This window comes from Dermacentor silvarum, chromosome 3, assembly GCF_013339745.2.
Source record: "Dermacentor silvarum isolate Dsil-2018 chromosome 3, BIME_Dsil_1.4, whole genome shotgun sequence".
Classification (NCBI taxonomy): domain Eukaryota; kingdom Metazoa; phylum Arthropoda; class Arachnida; order Ixodida; family Ixodidae; genus Dermacentor; species Dermacentor silvarum.
The window spans coordinates 91114694-91127079 of record NC_051156.1 but is presented as its reverse complement, the minus strand read 5'-3'; the positions used below and the strand labels follow the sequence as shown (position 1 = coordinate 91127079).

The 12386-nt window shown below is 43.7% G+C and overlaps 1 long non-coding RNA gene and 1 other non-coding gene across 2 annotated transcripts; both read right to left on the bottom strand.

The window, feature by feature from the left end:
• Positions 1 to 577: 577 nt before the first annotated feature.
• On the bottom strand, positions 578 to 11454 carry LOC119443911 (uncharacterized). The gene is made up of 4 exons (XR_005190357.2): positions 11339 to 11454; positions 5323 to 5393; positions 3575 to 3667; positions 578 to 958 (listed from the first exon to the last, which is right to left on the bottom strand). It is a non-coding gene; the product is annotated as an uncharacterized LOC119443911 (long non-coding RNA).
• On the bottom strand, positions 9049 to 9120 carry Trnaa-cgc (transfer RNA alanine (anticodon CGC)). The gene has a single exon. It is a non-coding gene; the product is annotated as a tRNA-Ala (tRNA).
• Positions 11455 to 12386: the final 932 nt, after the last annotated feature.

Below are 12386 nucleotides of genomic sequence, written 5' to 3'. Positions count from 1 at the left end.
TAGTCTATAGATAGGAAGTAGACAAAAGTAAACAGACATCTTATCGACTTTTTTCTGTAGACCGACTGTAGAATGGGAGTAGACAAAAAGAAATAAAAATCTTATCAATTCTTGTCTGTAGACCATCTATAGACAATGAATAGACAAGAATAAATAAAAACTGTATCGACTTTTTTCTATAGCTAGTCTATAGAGACGAAGTAGACAAGAATAAACAAACATCTTATCGACTTTTTTCTATAAACTGTCTATAGAATGTGAGTAGACAAAAATAAATAAAAATCTTATCAACTTTTGTCTATAGACAGTCTATAGATTATTTATCAACAAAAGAACAAATCTATAAAAAGGCAAAGTTGTCTACAAGTAGTCTATAAACATTCTACAGACAGTCTAAACTCATTTTTGTAAGGGTTCCTACACGTAAGCAGCCTTAAGTGTCGCCTCAATTTTTTATGTCCATCTACGTGGAACCATACGTGGAAATCACTGTCCTTCAGCAGTGCTTATAGAAGTCAGAAATAGTTAATACACAGGCAGTTCAACATCATACTCTTGACTTTATAACAGAAGTAAGTATGGGCAGAAAAGAACATTTATTTCCAGCGGAAATGACTAGAGTATTTACGTATTGGTCAGAACACGAACACACAATCCACTGCAACCACCACCAGCATGACTGACTAAATCCACGGCTCCAAGTGTACCAAATGACTCTTGCAGCTGTTGAAGACCTTTGACGCCAGACAAACATTTTCAGCCATTGTCATCTGATTGCGCCACTGAATTAACGCCTGCCAAAGATTCTATGGAACCTATAAAGTCGTCTCGCTCGTGCTTCTCCCCAGCGTCTTCCTAAATACAATCCTGCGAAGAATGGCTTGAGTGACCGCTTTTTGCGCTTCAATGCATGATGATTCTCTTCTGTGTGGCAGTGTCCATCGAAGCAATAGCCATACTGGAATAAAAGACGATAAAAAATTGGCAATAAAAATCGCGAGCAGACCTTGCAGTACAGATTACGCGATTGTTCCAAGTGAATAATCATAACAATACGTCAACTGGCATAAGAGACATATTTCAACTGATATTTTTTTCAACATATTTCATGGTACTTCCAATTTACCAGCATATGTGGCATTAGCTGTCAGCTACGGCGGATCGATGTAGCGTTGTCATTAAACACAGTCGTTTGGGGAAACAAGATGGAAACGTTGAGGTAAGTTTTATTTCGTAGTAGATTAGCTCAAATATAGGAAATGTATGTGAACTTTATCTCAGCGTGAACATGGGTATTCAGTGATCAATTGTCCCGTGCGGTTTTTTGGATACTGCTGAATCCACTGAACACTTTCAAATAAACTCAAGCGTAAGTCTTCTTATCTGGTTTGGCAGACAGTTTCACCTGAAATATAAGATGAATTATTTTAACCTTAACAAAATATGCCATAAATAAGTGCATCTTTGCTTGTGGCGCTATGGCAGAAAAAGAGACACAGGAAGTGTTGGTTCTTAAACCAAAGCTTATGTGATACGAGACCCGCCGGGGTGGCTCAGTCAGCTAAGGCGTTGCGCTGCTGAGCACGAGGTCGCGGGATCGAATCCCGGCGACGGCGGCCGCATTTCGATGGAGGCGAAATGCAAAAACGCCCGTGTGCTTGCGTTGTAGTGCACGATAAAGAACCCCAGGTGGTCAAAATTAAGCCGGAGCCCTCCACTACGGCGTGCCTCCTAATCAGAACTGCTTTTGGCACGTAAAACCCCATAAAGAAGAAGAAGAGATTGGGGCTGGCAAAAAATATAAAAAGAATGCCATACATGACAGAAAAAATTACAGGTTACCAAGAACAGATCGACAGCTTGGGCTGCGCATAGGTAACAATTCTATCCATAACTAGTTTTATATTTGTGCTTCATAATACCGTGAGCGGCACTTGGTCCTGCGTTATTATCTATATCTGCCAGTCGTCATCAGTCGATGATAATTATGCAATATAATCGAGTTAAATGAATCGCTACATTGTAGAGGCGCTGGTTATTTCCTGCAACGAATACATGTATTTCGTCCAGCTGTTCGCGAGCCGCACTAAAGCACCTGACAAGTAGCACAAAACTTATGCGCCAATGTTTCAACAGCTCCTTAATTTCGGATCTACGGAAAGCTCCTGAAGAACAGCCAGTTTCAGTAACCCCCGCTCTTCACACGCCTAGGCCTTTGCACCCAGTGGAGCAACATTGGAGTCAAATAGTCGAATCAGTGGTCATTTCAGACAGACCACATCTATGCGGTATTTAATACTGACTGTCGCGATTTCACGTCTCACAGCAACACGCGAACCACACGATACGCTGAAGTGGAGAGCGCCGGATTAATTTTGACCACGTAAGTTTCTTTAACGTGCACACACCACTCAAGAAGAGACGCCGAAGATCTTATTAAAACGCAGGCGCAGTGGCTGGTAATCAAACCCGCGATCTCCTGCACGATAACAGGACGCTATATAGCTGGCGACCTACAGCAGCACATAGTGGTGCTGAATGCATAAACAAATCCGCAATATTCCTGCCTGATTTGGCCACTTGTGGACTGGCTATTACTCACAGCATTTATATGCATGGCTCCTGCGTGGTCTGTCCTTTATACCGTGCAGGATAACCAACTAAATAAAGAAATAATCCGAAACTTTCCAAGCGCTGAAAGAATTTTATATTCATACTGTCATGTTCTGGTGCCTGCCTCGCATGAATGCAACAAGGTCATGGTACTGAAATGCATTCAGCATGCACGGGCTTGTTAGCGGTGACACTCGGGAAGACACTTGGCTGACATGTAACGTGAAGCACATATGTAGTGACCTTGACGTTCCGTCGGCGGTGTGCAACTCATGCTGCGAATAGAGAGATGCTCCTGGGCCAAGGGCGCAACGCATGGAACGCATCGTGTCGCTTGCAATCATTAGGCAATGCAGAGTAGGGGCTGAACCGCGTTTTCATTTATAGGCGTTTGCAATACCGCAAATGGGAAGTGCCACGTTTGCCATTTTACTGCAAATTCACATTTTACTGGTACCTGTGCATGTACGTTAAAGCTGCAACACATCTTAACTTTTAAACGTGTCCTGCTGTTTACTTGTGATTGCTTTTCCATATTGTTGTTTCACCTGCTACAGTATATCATCGCCCACAAGGAGGTAGACAGGGGCCTAAAAAAAGAACAGAGGGAACTATTTCATGAATTCTTACACCTACAATTCGCAGATTACACGTGATCAGGAGGGCTGGGAGCAGAAACGTTGCCAGTGTAGTGGAAAACATACGATGATTTTACGTTGTCTCAGTGCCTTGGAAATTGCAAGCGGCGTTTTAGGGCTATTACAAAGCTGCTTCTGGATATTGGTGTATCTGGATTTTGCGAGCGGTAATATTTCAGAAAAAGCAATATTTTGATAACCGGATGCTTCGAGCAAACACAAGAGAAGTCAACTGCACTGGTGTCGACGGTTGTATCTCGATTCTGTTTCTTTATACCAATTATTACCATAAATATATTAACAACTTCAAGACCAATCCTTACCATGCATGGCGTCCAATTTGGCTCATGAAGAAAGAAAACATGTTGATCTGTTATTGCAGAAGTCATGGCACACGGATAAGTGCAAGCGGTCACCTGATAATTAAAAAAGAGACAAGAGTACATTAGTTTAAGCAGCTTTAATCTGAAGTTGCTATTGGTGACCAGATGCATCCGTTGGTGGTAGAATCGCGTAAGTGGATTTAAGTATGGTCATTGTAAAGGTGAAACGGGATACCCCGTTAGCACCTGGGCCATTCAGGGACTTCAAGTGTGAGTTGAACATTTAAACATGATTAACATTTCTTGCTCGAAAATTATATATACACAATCCATGGTCCCAAGCGAGAACAGCACCGGAAGTAATCTGCGTACAGTGCTAAAACATTTTGCGCAATTTCATTGTAATTATACTCCAGAAATGCAGGATTCATTCAATCCATGCTTAAAACTTGAAACGCAGAAAAATATTCCTCTGTTACATTTGCAATGACTGAACTGCTGTGTGGTTTCTTGAAATTGCCTTTGCGAAGTTTTTTCAAGGACAGCGTTTGCTGGTGAGAGCTTCATAGTTTTGTAATAAGGTCACATAAGGTTTTCCTTTAGCTGCGGAAAAAATTATTCCTTATGTACTCGTCGCCCGGGCCCGGAGGGCGATCCAAGCCAGAGGGTTGCTGGAATAAGGGACCCTCCCACCTCGACTGCCAACTAACTCACCGTTTCAAATAAAGGTTTATTCATTTATTCATTCACTATGTAGCAATAGCCGTTCATTTAACATATAACAGGCTGACATGTTCATTTCTTCTGATCCATTGTTTTCAAACAACTTCGAAACCAAAATATCTTGTCCAGGTAAAAGTAATTTCACTAATCCTAAAGAAGTTCCGATAACCCTACTTTTAACGTCACGCTCAAATATCACCGAGAGCTGACTACACTGATGGTACTTGGTTACGTGAAAGGAACAACTCGATGTTGTCGAGACACAGCATGCGTTACGTGGAATAAGCAGTGTAGTTTGTACACAGTAAGTAATTACCTATTTTTGCAGATGGTATTTTTGTTCGCACTTCATATCAGGGTTATCTAATAACAGATCTCACAGATGCGACAGTGTTCTTGCGCTCTGATTTTTAAGAAAGTGTTATCTTCCTAAACATTGTATTTCCCTTAGCGGTCTCCAAAACCTGATGCAGAAATGCATGAAAGGTGTTGATGTGCTGTGCTGCGTAAATAAGTATATTAAATTGCATTGAAGTCATTCTAATAATTTTTCCTTCTATTCTAGTAAATACTGTTTTGCCACAGTATTGCCAAACCACTTTTAATTTGAGATGGGCCACAGCTTCCCCTTTCGGCGTATTGCGTACCTCTATAAAATATCTCTTCCTAAAAAATGTCAAGAGTATAGGGAAGACCACGCCGATTGCGATGGTGTGCACCTCCGAGAGAATGAAATGCTGGTGTTCTCGCTTAAAAGCGTGGTTAAATACTTCTATTTTACGTGTACGATTCCGCAATAAAATATGCGTAGTTGCGCTTGCTGGGGTGATTTCATTGCTTTTATGTGTCCTGTCTTCCTTGGACATGTAACACAAAATAAAGGAAGGTATTCCTGCTGACGATGCATTTTCGTCAATCAGAACTTTAAATATGAATGGCACATGGCGTGCTCTATTGTTGCTCATTCGTATCGCAGAAACTATTCTATCGTACTCAGCCTAAGAAGTAAGATTTTATTGCGTTACCCTGCCATCAATAACAGGGCGGTGACATTGCAACTGTCCAGTATTCAGGGCGTGCACTTGAGGTAGGACACCTGAAAATAAGAGATGTGTTCAATAGTTTGCTCGCTTCGACAGAAATGGAAAAGCAGAAAAATTGTCTCATTTGCTTATTGATGCAGAAGTGCATAATATAAGGCCTAGCTTACCCACATTCACTTGCAACAACTCTGCGAATGCGCACAAAGCATACAGGAATGCTCCGTCTGAAAAGGGCCCTGAACCACTATTTATCAATGCCGAGAAATGCACTTGAATTTAAACTAGAATATTTCCGAAATACATTGCCGCAAAAAGTACTTCAATGCGCTGAGCATAAGTGGAGTTACTGGCAATCAAACGCATCCCATGCGGTGTAAGGATGTAGGACTGAGCATTTTGGTTGAGCATATTCTGAAGAGCGAGCCGCGAAGACGACGACGGACAACGTGGCAGAAAACACACACACACGGGCGCCTGCTGGCATTCATTGCGCTCGTTTGTGTATGTGTGTTTTCTTCCACTTTGTCCATCGTCGTCTTCGCGGCTCGCTCTTCATAATATACGGTGCTTCCACTGCTTCTTCAATGTCAAAGAAAATACGTTGTCGGTCTAGGCGTCAACGGCATCCAATAACGCTATCGCGTTCCACTCTTAAAGGCGAAGCTTACGCGTACTCCAAGTTTTTGCACCTATGACGTGCCAAACGCGGTTGTCCTCGGCGAGCCGCGGTGAGTTCTGTCAGCGGACTAGTCCCGGCACCCCACAGCGGCCGTGGTATCTACGCTACGTGGCAGATTGCATCCACATGCAACTTTGGTGCGATGGGATGCTTGGTGCACGAGAGGGCTTGTGAGCGCGTTCGCGCTCGTATGCTCCAGTCTGGCCGTGCTACGTGGTGCGGACAGGCTTTGCCCTGCCCCATCTTTCCCGACGGATAATAGCCACATACAAATTGCGCATTTTGAAGTGCTATCAATAGCTGAATACGAGGCGAAGTCTCCCAATGCGTCTAACTATAGGAGTGGCAGGAGTGAGCGCGCGCTGGCAAGCGTGCGTGTGGTCAGGCCTTAAGCTTCGTGTGCTTCGAGACTAGTCGAGTGCTCAAAACTAGTCGAAATTAGCGAGACCCGATGGCTATGACACCGATAAGCAGGGAGGTAACGGTAATTCCTACGCGGGCGGCCGCGGCGGAGCGGGTGCTGACGATAATCAGCTTCTTCCGGAAGTACGTAATTATTATCGAAATTCGAAAGCAGATTTTCTCTTACTTCAGCCTGTGTACTAAACTGCGTCAATACACTCGGTAACAGTAGGAAGGAGCGCACTGATCCAAACACCCTCCTTGATCGATGTCAGCTATTGGGCAATAGCAGCCGCGTATAGGAATGCGCTATATAACGAAATAAAGTGCCCCGGAAAGAGTGAAGAGCAAGCTTCTGTTGGAAAGAGAGCGTTTGAGAAAAAGGTGACTTCGCGCATCGCTTGCGACTGCAAAATTTGGCAGAGATATTCGCAGAAACTTATGCTATCTGCGGACTGCCTGCTATATTCTTATGGTGCGGGCAGAGGCTCTTATTTTATTAATTTATGCCTCACTATAACAAATGTATCTTTTCACCAAGCCCAAGGGGTGGTTCAGGACGCTTAAAGGCGCGCGATACTGCATGATGCCAGTTTAACGTATTCTGAATAACAATAAACATCCAAAAGACATGCGAAACAGTGAGTGTTGGTACCAAATGTTTGCTAGTAGAAATTCACTAATTCACTCAACATGCAAGGATCCGCATGGGAGACTGAAAACATCTGAAAGCCTACTAACATGTGCCGATTGTGGCGTTTTCTATCCGCAGCTGTTGCACAATCAAACAGGCTCATTCACGTGGTTACAGGAATCAACTATTAGATGTATTCCTACAAGACTATTGTAGCATTGCGGTGACAGGAAAAGGCAGATAGCAGCACAACGGTCAGTAACGAATTTACTGCTTTATAGGGTGAACCTGTGCCCAGAAAAGCAAATAGCACTGAAGCACAACGAAAGCGGTGAGAACAGCTGTCCCTCGTGGAAATTTGATAAGCTGGTCGAGCGCGTGTTACATATGACTCGTCGTTGATTCTGCCGTAATATGCTCGCGATCGTGTGTGTGCTAGAAAGCACAGCACTATTCACGTCGTGCATGTAATTTTATTATACAAGGTAAGGCGACAATATAGACAACAGATAGAATCAAAGCTGATATTACAGGAAGTTGCGATGCTTGGTGGCGCATCTTGCACTAAGCGATAGCCTTAAGTTTTTATCTGGTGAAACCATGTGCATGTAAAAAAATAATCAAGAAATGTACAATGTACGCGTGTCACTACTGATATTATTTTGTGCGTTGCGTTCAGTTAGACATAGCAATAATATAATCACAAGGATCCAACATAGAGTCACAGAATGGGTGCCAAGGAAAAAAAAAGTCAGTCGAGGACGGTCAAGAATTAGTTGGTGTAATGAGATTATGATGTCTGAAAGCACAGGATACAGTGTTCTGACGCAAGACAAGGCTAACAGGAGATCACTGTTAAGGGGCCTTCTTCGCGTAGTTGACACTAATTAAGGTGGTAGTAATGATGATGCCATACTAATGAAGATACCATACTTTATTCCAGGGAACATTCGGTGAGCTTCTAATGTTCCTAAGCCCGTTTACGAGTATAGTAGTGCTCTCATCCGGCAAACGTAGGAACCCTGAACGACGTGCACTGAGTGTGTGTCATGACTGACAGGCGCAAATCACGCCGTGCGTGGCGTTTTGCATGTGAGCTGCACTCCGCGGTATTCGCTTACCATGAGTTCTCACGCTCGGTCAGCGGACGGAACGAACCATAGCCCTAACACATGAATCTAACCTAAAGGGAAATAGACATTACGCCACAACGGGGGTCTTGGTGTTGGCGTTTCTCGCAAGGCACGCCTGTTTTGTGGCGGAGTCAGATTGTGCCTAGCAAATCGGGAAGTCATGGTTAGAGGTGGATTGTCCTTGTTAACAATTTGGTGGCACGTGCAACCAGACTTTAGCATACTGCCCGTGTTGCTATGAAGCTTCAATGACACTGCATATATATATATATAAGCATATCATAATGAGGCAGCAAACAATAACACCAAGGACAACATAGGGGAAAATTACTTGTACCTATTAATTGAATTAAAGCAATGATAAATTAATGAAAAAGAAAATGGATGACAAAACAACTGTTCGCAGGTGGGGAACGAACCCACGTCTTCGCATTACGCGTGCTCTCACCATTGAGCTACCTCGGAACCGTTTTCCCATCCACTTTCTGGGGTATTTATGTTTTACAACTAGAACTAACCCTGGGAGTGTTAGCCAGCGCCACCACTCACAAACCATAGGGCGGATGTGGAACATCCTTTCTGCCGCAGGCGTCACGAGCACGTGATCTTTTTGGGTGATGGCAACTGATCAATAAACCCACATATGCTACCTGAAGGCATCATTGTTGCCGGATTCGAGCCCTCGTTATGTAGTGAACAAGAAGAAAGGGAACCGAGGGGCCCGATTTTTAATAAGCATATCATAATGAGCCAACAAACAATAACACCAAGGACAACATAGGGGAAAATTACTTGTACTTAATAATTGAATTAAAGAAATGATAAATTAATGAAAGTGAAAATGGATGAAAAAAACAACTGTCCGCAGGTGGGGAACGAACCCACGTCTTCGCATTGCGCGTGCGATGCTCTCACCATTGAGCTACCGCGGAAAACATAAATACCCCAGAAAGTGGATGGGAAAACGGTTCCGCGGTACCTCAATGGTGAGAGCATCGCACGCGTAATGCGAAGACGTGGGTTCGTTCCCCACCTGCGGACAATTGTTTTTTCATCCGACAGTTGTTTTTTCATCATACGATAGGGTGCGCTCAAATGACGATCTGTACGATAACACAAAGGGCAGTGCCTTGCAATTTGAGGCTCGATCCGGTTGCCTAAGGACCAAAACAAAGCGGAGCAAATATTCGGAACTATGTGAGGCATGTCTATGCTGCAGTAAAGATCCGGAGACAAATCAGCACATCCTAATGGAATGCGACGGGATTCACCTAGCGAGAAGCGTAGTTAACGTAAAACTTACAGAAGCGCTTGGGACCGGTCAGCAGTCGAGATTGGCAAGAGACAATTAGAGTATTGGTGAAAAAAAAGGGACGAGATTGATACGACCTGATCTCTTAAAATCATAGTACAAGGTACGTTTTGAAAAAAAGAAAAAGAATAATGGAGAGGTATACAAAAATACTAGATAAAGATTATGTATAGTATACCTGACTGAATCAAGCAGGCTAGGTGACTATTTGTCACAGCCCACTTTCAAATGAGATGCCATTAAATCACCATCATCATAATCATCAATCCCACGCTCCCGGACTCTCCCTCCCGCTATGAACGCCGAGCAGCCAGCACGCTTGGAGCGACAGCGGGCTCTCGCCCGCGAAAGACAGCGCCGACGCAGCGCTGATCAAGCGGTGCGCGCCCGAGAAGCTGAAGTTGCTCGCAGAGCAGGCAAGCTGTTCTCAACATCGTGAAAAGAGTAGCTAAACACAACAAAGATAAACACAAGGAAATCACAAGGGAAGCACCGGCGATGCACTGCTCCACACTTCCCCAGGTTTCACGTTTATCGGAACTGCATTACCGCCGAGTTTACCATTTTTTTTACCAGTGCAGTAGTTGCTTGGCCAGCGCATGTATCGTCTCGATTTTTGTATGTGAAAAGATTTTACGAACTCAGTGCCACTTCATCTCTGCGCTACAAGATTATCACCCTGCTTTCAACCCATGGTGACAGTCACAGGGCCTTCAATGCGCTTCAAGATGCGCCAACTTCTTAAATTTTTTTGAACAGCTGAGCTGTTAAACCGGCCGTTAGTCCGTCCATCGAGAACAAAAAATGTGGGCCGATCCTGGCGGTAGTGCAGAAAGGATCCAAGCGCCATGGCACATATTCCTGTGAACTAGCGAGGCTGAACCTGGCGAAGTCTAGCTAGGCATGGTTGGGACTACTTAAGCTTAGTCAGTCATCGATAGCCAATCAATAGCCGATTAATAATCGATCAATTATACAATAAATTCTAGCAAATGCTGGGGAGGACTTGGTAGTGCTTCGCCTAGTCAAAAAGCCAGGACTAGCTAAGTGCCCATCAGCTCCGCTGTCTCTTTAGCATTGCGCCTCCAATGCAAGCTAGGGTAATTTCTTTTGGCTACTGTTTTTTTTTTCCTTCTTTCTTGGTTATATTAAATAGCCGCTATGCCATTCCCGCGCAAAAGCTGGTAAACTCTTTAGATTTTTCTTTCGTAATCCAGAAAGCTTGTTCGAAACATGCGTTTGTCCTATTTTCATTTCATGTTATTCCCTCCTTGTCATTGTTTCATGGCTGCATAAACTTCCAACATGAGCATAAACCATTTGGCGTAAGCTCTCATCTTGTTGCATTTGTTTAGCTTACAGGGAGGCATTGTGCAATCTCGGAAATCATTGCGTACACCCTAACCAGGATATTTAGAGAGCTACCTACAATGTGTCGCTTTCCATTTATGTCAACAGTGCGTGCGTTCTGCATAACTTTCAAGAAACGAACTTAGGGAAGGTGTTGTAATTCCACAATTAGAATAAGCCGATACTCAAAGCCTGCGCTTTTTGATTAAAACCTTGTAGCCTGCCCCAGTTTCGTGAGATAGAGACGAAAAATGTGGCATAAAATTCACTGCTGTTTAAGCTATTACTGTTCTGTAGAGATTTATTCTGCACTAGTGTAACATATTAAAGCGTAAACGTTCAAGTGCCAACTTGCCGATAAGCAAGAGATAGCTTCAGCTGAACAATTTAAAGGGGGGTGTCGCGTTACGGCAGATGCGTCGAAAAGTGAATGAAAGGAAATCGATAGAATATATAAAAAACACAGAACGAGTTCAACAGAAGCTTACCGATAGCAATGTACAAGGCAGTGAGCATGCACCGGATAGCAGCCATTGATACAGGTTTCCAGAGCGTTCGGTGTACCGCTGCACCCCTTTTGAGACCCCTTTTCAGTAGGAGTTGCGTGTTTTTGTCCTTCAAGATAGAGTGGGAAAAAGAAACAACTCTACCTCCTTCTGCTATTGTTCACTGTGCATTGTTTTCGAGACTAAACATAGAACCCGTCAGAAAGAAATGATACTTCGTTTTTAGCAGTACCCCCTCCCCCCCCCCCCCCCCCCCGCCCGGGGCTTGCCCTATTTGAGACAAAAAGAAATTGGTGGTACTTTTAAGGTCACCTTCAGTAATTTTAGCAGCTGTAAACTACTGCCAATTTCTCATGCAAGCGTCAGTATAGTTTGTACACACTGACTAAATGGTGAGATGAGTGAGTGAAGAGAATTGATAGAAGAGAAGAATCGGGCTGGTGCTTTATTTCGCTCTTCTATTTTGCTAAAGTACTGCAGCTGCTGCCAAATTGCAAGAATGGTTTTTCGTGTTTATTTTATTTTTTGTTTTGTTTTTTTAAATGAGGGTTGGGGGTCCATTGCCCCGTAGCTAGACATGGCTAACGATAGTGATGAAAGCCCTGAATGTTCCGAACTGCTTCCGAGAACGGTATAATTATTCACTTGTAAAAAGGTTTGAGTTAAAGGAATACATGAAGAAAAAATATGAAAAAAAATTAAGGGAAGTTTCGCAATTCAACTCGGAAGGCGTACTGTTCCGATACACATTGTGTTTATATCACTTTTTTTACGGATAACTGCATTTTTGGTGAATTGTGAGCGCGTGGTGGCTGCACGCCGGCAAGCGCGGGCATCGTGCCGACCGCCGTGACGTCATGTGCACCGCCTTGCAGCGGCGGCAGCTCTGCCGGAAAGGTATTGGACATGGGTTGGGCCTCTGGTTGGGACATGGAAAGGAGACATGGGTTGGGCCTCTTTTGAAGTCAGAAAAGCACAAAGCAAAATTAGTTTTGAAGAAAAGCTCAGGAACATGGATGAAAATGAATGG